We start from the raw sequence: 7316 nt of genomic DNA on the forward strand, positions 1-7316 counted from the left end.
AATTTCATAATTCTGCATCTGGTGAGCTGTAACCTATTGTGGCAGATGCTGGTTTGCATCAAATGTTGTACATAACACTTGAACTACCTTTGGATATGTTTTTCCAGTTTTATTTCTCAAAATGGATGCTCAGGGGAACTAATGAATCTTATAGGGGTTGGGATGGCCAACGCCTCACAACATCTCTGGGTGGTTTATTTCCCTGTAATGGCTACTCTCTCTGGCATTATTGCTTGCTTGTTTTGCCAGAGAGTGTGATGTTGTCACCAAAGAGCTTCACACTGGGGATCCAGTACAATATTTTGTATAATAAATTGAAGTGTTTTGCTGCTTTGTCCACTCCAGTTATCCGTCTCATTTCATGTCCTTAGATCTGTGTTAAATTCTTATGGTTCTGCTTTTGGGGTCCAGTTCTAACTCATTATCACCTGATTTCAAGTCAGTCTTGTTGAAAATGGTGGCACCATTTAGTTGTTGGATAATATCCATTGTAGCTGATAAATGTTTCTGTTTTATTCACGGCATTACTTTGCAGTCTTGATGTATACACACATTTGATTTGGTGTACTTGTTTCTGACCATGGCTCATGTCCTAACACTTTTTGTGCTACCCATGTTTTTAGCTTATTCACTTACTTTCTGTGCTGCGGTAGCGTTGTCGCCTCACAGTAAGACGCTGTCCGGTTCGAGACTCAGAGCGTCTTCTGCGTGGAGATATGCGTAAATGGGCGCACCTTCGTTGAAGGTTGTGTGTCAGTGTTGGTAACTCGAAACGTAAAAATTAACTACCAATCATTAGCGGACCAGAGTTCCGCTGTGGCGACCCCTAACCGGGAAAAGCCGAAAGACACAAACAAACTTACTTTCTGCCTTACAAGGCATTCTCATGCGTGGTTGTATTTTTGTGTACCTATCTGTCTGACTTGCCTTGATAGACTTTTAACATTAAACCTTTCAAACATATCTTTATGTATTCAGCTGTTTGATCTTTGTTACTGTCCTGCATGACATTTTATTAATAGGTTCAGTATGATAAATTAGTATAGCCTTGAAATGTTGCAGCTGTTTTTTTTCCCCTTTACTTTTGTTTTAAAACATCCTTTTACTGTTGATGCTTTATCTGAATTATTTCTGAGCTGCGGCCTTGCATGTTAATGTCTGGATTTTCATGCGTATCACCACACATAACTTGTGATTAAATTGAACATGACAGGAACTGTTTTGCATCACATTTGTATATAATGTTTTTAATTTCCTTTGAGACTGCAGGAAAGTAGATGGTTGCTTATGAGTAGTGGAACCGTCAGTTTATGTAGAGCCAGGTTGATTCGGTGTGGTTTAGACTGACTTGATAATAGGATGAAGTGAGTATCTGTCTAGGTTTGAGGAGGGAGGGTGATGGGGCTGATTTTGGAGTTTAATTTCTTTTTTTTTTTTGCTACACATGCCATGTGGCAGTATGTGTCTGGTGCTATATGGTAAGGCTTTGTAGTGTGACAAGTGCGACAGTTTAAATGATTTTAGTACCTTTTGGAATGATACTAATTATGCTATGAATTCTGCAAGTATGGTATTTTAAGGGTCTTACTAACTTTAGAATGATGGAACTTAAGTAGGGTTGATATTTTAATGAAAGGGCTAATTAAAATTAAGGAAAACATTCTTGATCGCTTGGTGGATTGGGGAATGGCTTTAGGAATATGGTCTAGGCTTATTAACATAGGCTTATGATCATTATAGGCTATCCCAATGTCTTCTAGTGATGGACTTCATATTAGACAGAAGTCCGTATTGCTTACTAATGTGCTCTGTACTGCAGAGACAAACCCACATACCTATGCATGCAGATGCATTTTATTTTAGTTAAGGAATTTGTATGGATTTATTAGTCATGAAATGTGCTCCGTTCTCTGTGGTATGCAAGCAGTAATGCCCAACATGGTGTGTGTTGTGGAAATAATGCCCACCCAAAGGTCTTCTGAGGCCTGACCTTGGAGGGCATTATTGTGCTTAGAGAATGGGCTGTTAAATTGTTTTGTATTTGTTTGTGTATATTTTTTTTTAAATATTCTTGATATAAAATAGTTCCTCCGCCTAATGCTTCAGATTTGCTGTAGTACATTACCTGTTGTTGGGGGAAGTACTTTAAACCAAACTTACATTTTGCATGTAATGTTTAATATCTATATACACACGCGCGCACACACACACACACACACACACACACACACACACACACACACACACGCTCTCTCTCGCACAGACACACATACACACACGCACACCACACACTCTCTCTCAGACACACACACACACCACACTACACTCTCTCTCTCTCTCACACACACACACACACACACACACACACACACACACACACACACTCTCTCTCACACACACACACACACACACACACACACACACACTCTCTCTCTCTCTCTCTCTCTCTCTCTCTCACACTCACACTCACACACACACTCACACACACTCTCTCTCTCTCTCTCACACACACACACACACACACACACACACACACACACACACACACACACACACACACACACACACACACACACACACACTCTCTCCTCTCTGCCATGCACACCCAAGTACCTTTAAAAATACAAGATTGCACTAAGTTAATAATGCCAGGCATTACAAGTTTCGTACTCGTACCTCTCAACTATACAGATTTTTGCAGAATGTCCATATTTTTTGCCTCTTTTTTTTTTTTTTTTCTCTCTCTCTCTCTCTCTCATGTCTTCCTCTATAAAATTTGAAGAGGCGGACTTGTTTTTCAGCTGGAGCTATCGAACACCCTGCTAGATAACATTCATTCTCTAATCTATCTACACGTTGCCCATTCTCTAAAGAACAAATAACTACACATGCAGTTGAAAACATTTTGGTAGTAGGTGGTTGGTATTTGTAATCTAAGGCTATGTAAATGTGCTTGGTAGCCTACATGCTTAGTGTCACTTTATGTACTTACTGTTTATATTTGCTAGTGCACGTTCTACCATTCCCATTTTTATAAGTCATCCTTTCTTTTTATTCTTTCTTTTTTCTCCAGTTTGCTGCATGTCTTGTGCCTTCCTGTTCCCCAGGCTTTATCTGAACCCATCCCCAAACAGTACACAATAATTCTGCTGCTGTTACTGTGAAGCACTTTTACCTTGTGGCCATTTCTGTGTGTATTTTTGGCATAATGTAGCTGATGCTTGTTAACCACTTGTTACCACATGTGATAAAATGTTCCTGAGGCTGTCAAATTACTGTGTGTGGCATTACTGTTTTATGGTTGCCTTGGACCCTTACTCCTGTCTACAACAACCTATTTCCTGCTGGCTAGCATTGGTGTGCAGCATGAAATTCCTATAATCCCATTTCCTGCTGTCATTGTAGCTTCTTTCCTGACCGTTATACAGGTTGTTTCTTGCTTGTCTGGTCATTATTTTTACCTCATCTTACAGTCTTGCTAGCCAGAGATGCTGTCCTGCGCATGTGCTGACTGACTGGCTCCCGCCACTTTCATTATTGGTGTAGTTAAAGAACAATTATCAATGTAACACTTCCTTTATCTGTGAAAGCCGAGCAACAGAAACCATTCTGGAGTCTCCTGTCAGTAGCTAGAAAAGTTACTACAAAAAAAAAATGGAGATCAGCTTCAGTTCCTGCATTCAAAGAATTTTTAAATTTATCAGCAGTGCTATGTAAGACTGCGGTGGTGGTGCTGCGGTAGCGTTGTCGCCTCACAGTAAGACGCTGTCCGGTTTGATTCTCAGCTAGAGTGTCTTCTGCATGGAGACGTGCGTGAATGGGCGTACCTTCGTTGAAAGTTGTGCGTCAGACCTGGCAAGCCGGTATGTAAAAATCAACTGCCAATCATTAGCGGACCGGAGTTCCGCTGTGGCGACCCCTAACCGGGAAAAGCCGAAAGACACAAACAAACATCAGCAATGCTATGTAAAACTGAAAAAGAAGTTTATCAGACAAAGGATCTACAAGTCACACCAAGACTTTTAGCACTTGGAATAGCCTTGAAATGTTGCTAATGAAATACCGAGGCTCTTAATGTGTTAATTGTATAAAATTACCTTGATGATTCAATGTATTCCTAACATTGCATAAAGGTCTGTAATGTCAAATTTCTTCCTTTCTGTGTGTATATTTTAAGTATGTTAATTTTCTTAAAAAAGGAAGTATGTCTGCTTTACTCCCTTTCAACTGCAGCCACCCTGCCATTCACCTCTGCAGTGCTTCTGTCCTATTTCTAATTCAAGCTACCACAGGTGACTAGCATTTCTCAAGACATAGAAGACTCTTCTATATATCCTTGACAATGAAAATTACTTGTTTAGTAATTCTGGCCATAAAAAAAAAAATGCCTATTGAAATGTCACAGTTGTTTTCCACGATAAGGTGAGAAATACCTTCATTTTTAACTGTTCACACTAGGTAGCCACTCCTTACACTACTCCAAAGTAAGTCGATACCAAAATATCCACTCCCCCACCCCCCCATAACCCACCAAAGAAACAAAACATTTATATTACTGTATTAGCATTAGATAGTTACACTGTGCAAATTGGACTTAAAAATATTTAACAAAAGTTAAACTTCTTTCTAATCTCAGTGTAACGTGGATATCTTGAAAACTCTTGCATTTTACAACCATAGTACAAATCAGTTTAGGTGATGTTCATGTTTAACCTGCACGACCTTTACTTCTGTGTCACTTGCTGCTAGTCTGTCCAGTAATCTATTAAACTGCATAACTGTTACGTCACCCAAATAGCTAGCTATCACTCCATTTTTAATAATCCAGTAAATGCACCATTGCCCAACATTGTTTCAGAAATGTCTGCTGAATGCAGTACAGCATGAATATTAGGAAATTAATCACATTAGATGGCGTCATTGTTATTTGACTGGAAAACTCAATAACTTAAATAAATCAGAAGCCTTCATATGATGACCTAAATGTCCAAGTTTTAGTGTTCCCACAATAACTAACTTCCCAGAAAATGTACTGACCTACAGATTCTGTCTGATACCCTCAGTGACCACTGCCTCATTTTCCCCTTGTTATTCTTTTAAAGCAGTATCCCTTCCCCTCCTACTTCACTTTCAGGAATTGACCAACGAGAGTAGCCTTTTTTTACAGGGTTACAGTATATTAACTAGGATAAGATATATTCTCATGATAATCCTAAAACTGCTTTGGCTACATTGTTTAATCTACTTGACGTTATCCAAAATAAATTCATTAATCTTCTAGAATTAAATAATTCCCAATGGATGTAGCTCACAATACCCTATGGTAATGTCACAAATGAAAAAGCTAAATTTTTTGGGCCATAGTTCAATAAAATATGAAGATTTTTCTTAAGAAAAAAATGCCCCAAAAAAGTAATGAAAGAAAAAATATGACCACCGCAATGTATATAGAAACATCGGCAAATCCATTTAAGCAAAGAAATTATGCATGGAAGACCTGGAAATCTGACCTGTTTAAGTGAACTCAAATAGGCAACCTGTCAGGATGTGTGAACTTCCATGTATATCTAAATATTGCTAAAGCCATTTAACATAAAAAAGCAAAAATAAAAAACATAAACTATAGGAAGAACACAAAACATTCTGGAGATCACTCAAATCTCTAATAAATAACATTCAAACAGGACCCATCACCTCTGCTTACTTGGAGACAGACGCACTGATTGCCATTAAAGACCTCATAATGATCCCATGTCCTCTCCCACTTTAAAAGTATGCAGATCCACTCCTCCATCACCAGATATGAACTATTTTAACCTCAAAATTATTTCTGTATGCTACTTCAGAGCCTTCACATGCAGTCAGATTGAAGAAGGCTGTAGTACACAGAGAATACTATCAAATGCCCAAGCCTGCACCAGTCACACCCCTAGTTTCTAAAGTTGGCCACTCTTCTGATAACAAAACTTTATACCCACATTTTTAGTTAATCATTAACAGCAAGACTTTTCCACATATATATGGAGGCATGTAATTATTATACCAGTTCAAAGGTTTTGTCCCTTTAAGTCCTTTCAGACTTTAGGCCTGTCTGTATACTCTACCTTCTTCTGCAAAAGTCCTTGAAGATCTATGATCACCTTATTAAACATTCACTAAATATGACCACCTAGGTAAAAAATCAACATGCCTTAAAGGGACAATCCCAGGGATTTTTTTGTTTTGATTTGATCTTTGTTTACGTTTTCAGTCTGGCTTTCTGGGCATGTCCCAACTTTGCCTGCAGGGGTTGGGGGAGGGTGCTTACAGGAACCTTCAGAGGTGTTAGGCAGATTCCTTCTCAAATTGCAGTTGTACGCACAACAGCCCTCAGTCATTCATTAGTTTCAACTGTCCTTTTTATCCTCAGAGAAACTAGCTTTTCAGGAATGTTATGATCTGACTTGCTAATGCCCTGCAGGAAAGCATCTGAGCAGTGCAAAGTTAAAACATAGGTAAACAAGAGTTTTCAGTTAATTTCATTTCATATTTTATTTTGTGCTGAATTCTAAATGCTAGCTAACTACAATGATTTTATGACACAAATGCCCTAGCTTCTGTAGAAAGTATCTAAAAGATGCAAGTTTCAAAGAGAAGTAGAAACAGTCTTTTTTTTTCATGTTCAAATTGATCTCTGAATACTAGCCAAGTGTGATGGTTTTCTTACCTGCTAATAGCTCTGTAAAAAGGCACATGCCTCCTAATACAGGGTGCAAACATGAGTAGATAGTCTTCATTTCCTTTTGTTTTGTAGTCTACATTGCTCATATAAACTCAGAAAGCTGCTAGAATAACACAAGTTGTGTTATCGTGCATTTTCTGAAGGATAAGAAGTCTGAGCTCAAATATGTCATTATTTAGTGGCTTTAATCTTCATTGATTTGTAGGCTTTAATCTTCATTGATTTGTAGGAAAACTGCAAATTTTATGAAGAACAGACAAGAAACATCAGATGAAAATTTGAGCATTCTGCAAAAATCTGGACAGTAGAGAGGTATGACACACTCATCCATTCCTTTAATTTCATATTTTATTTTGTGCTGCTCTTATGCATTTCCTGCTATACATACTACATGCTACATGTTGGTGATTTATTGGTTGCACTGTATGATATGCTCTTAAGCAGTTTTATTTCTCTTTCTACCTTACAACTGTATGCATTTCTACTAGAGTCCACTGTTATCTGTAGACAAGTAACTGAATGATAGTGTGTTTTCTTTTGTCATCATTTTGTCTGTATTGCCTGAGTGGCTAATTCCCTGTCTGACAATCCTTAG

This window comes from Protopterus annectens, chromosome 5.part0, assembly GCF_019279795.1.
Source record: "Protopterus annectens isolate FY-2018-M chromosome 5.part0, PAN1.0, whole genome shotgun sequence".
In the NCBI taxonomy this organism is placed as follows: Eukaryota; Metazoa; Chordata; order Ceratodontiformes; family Protopteridae; genus Protopterus; species Protopterus annectens.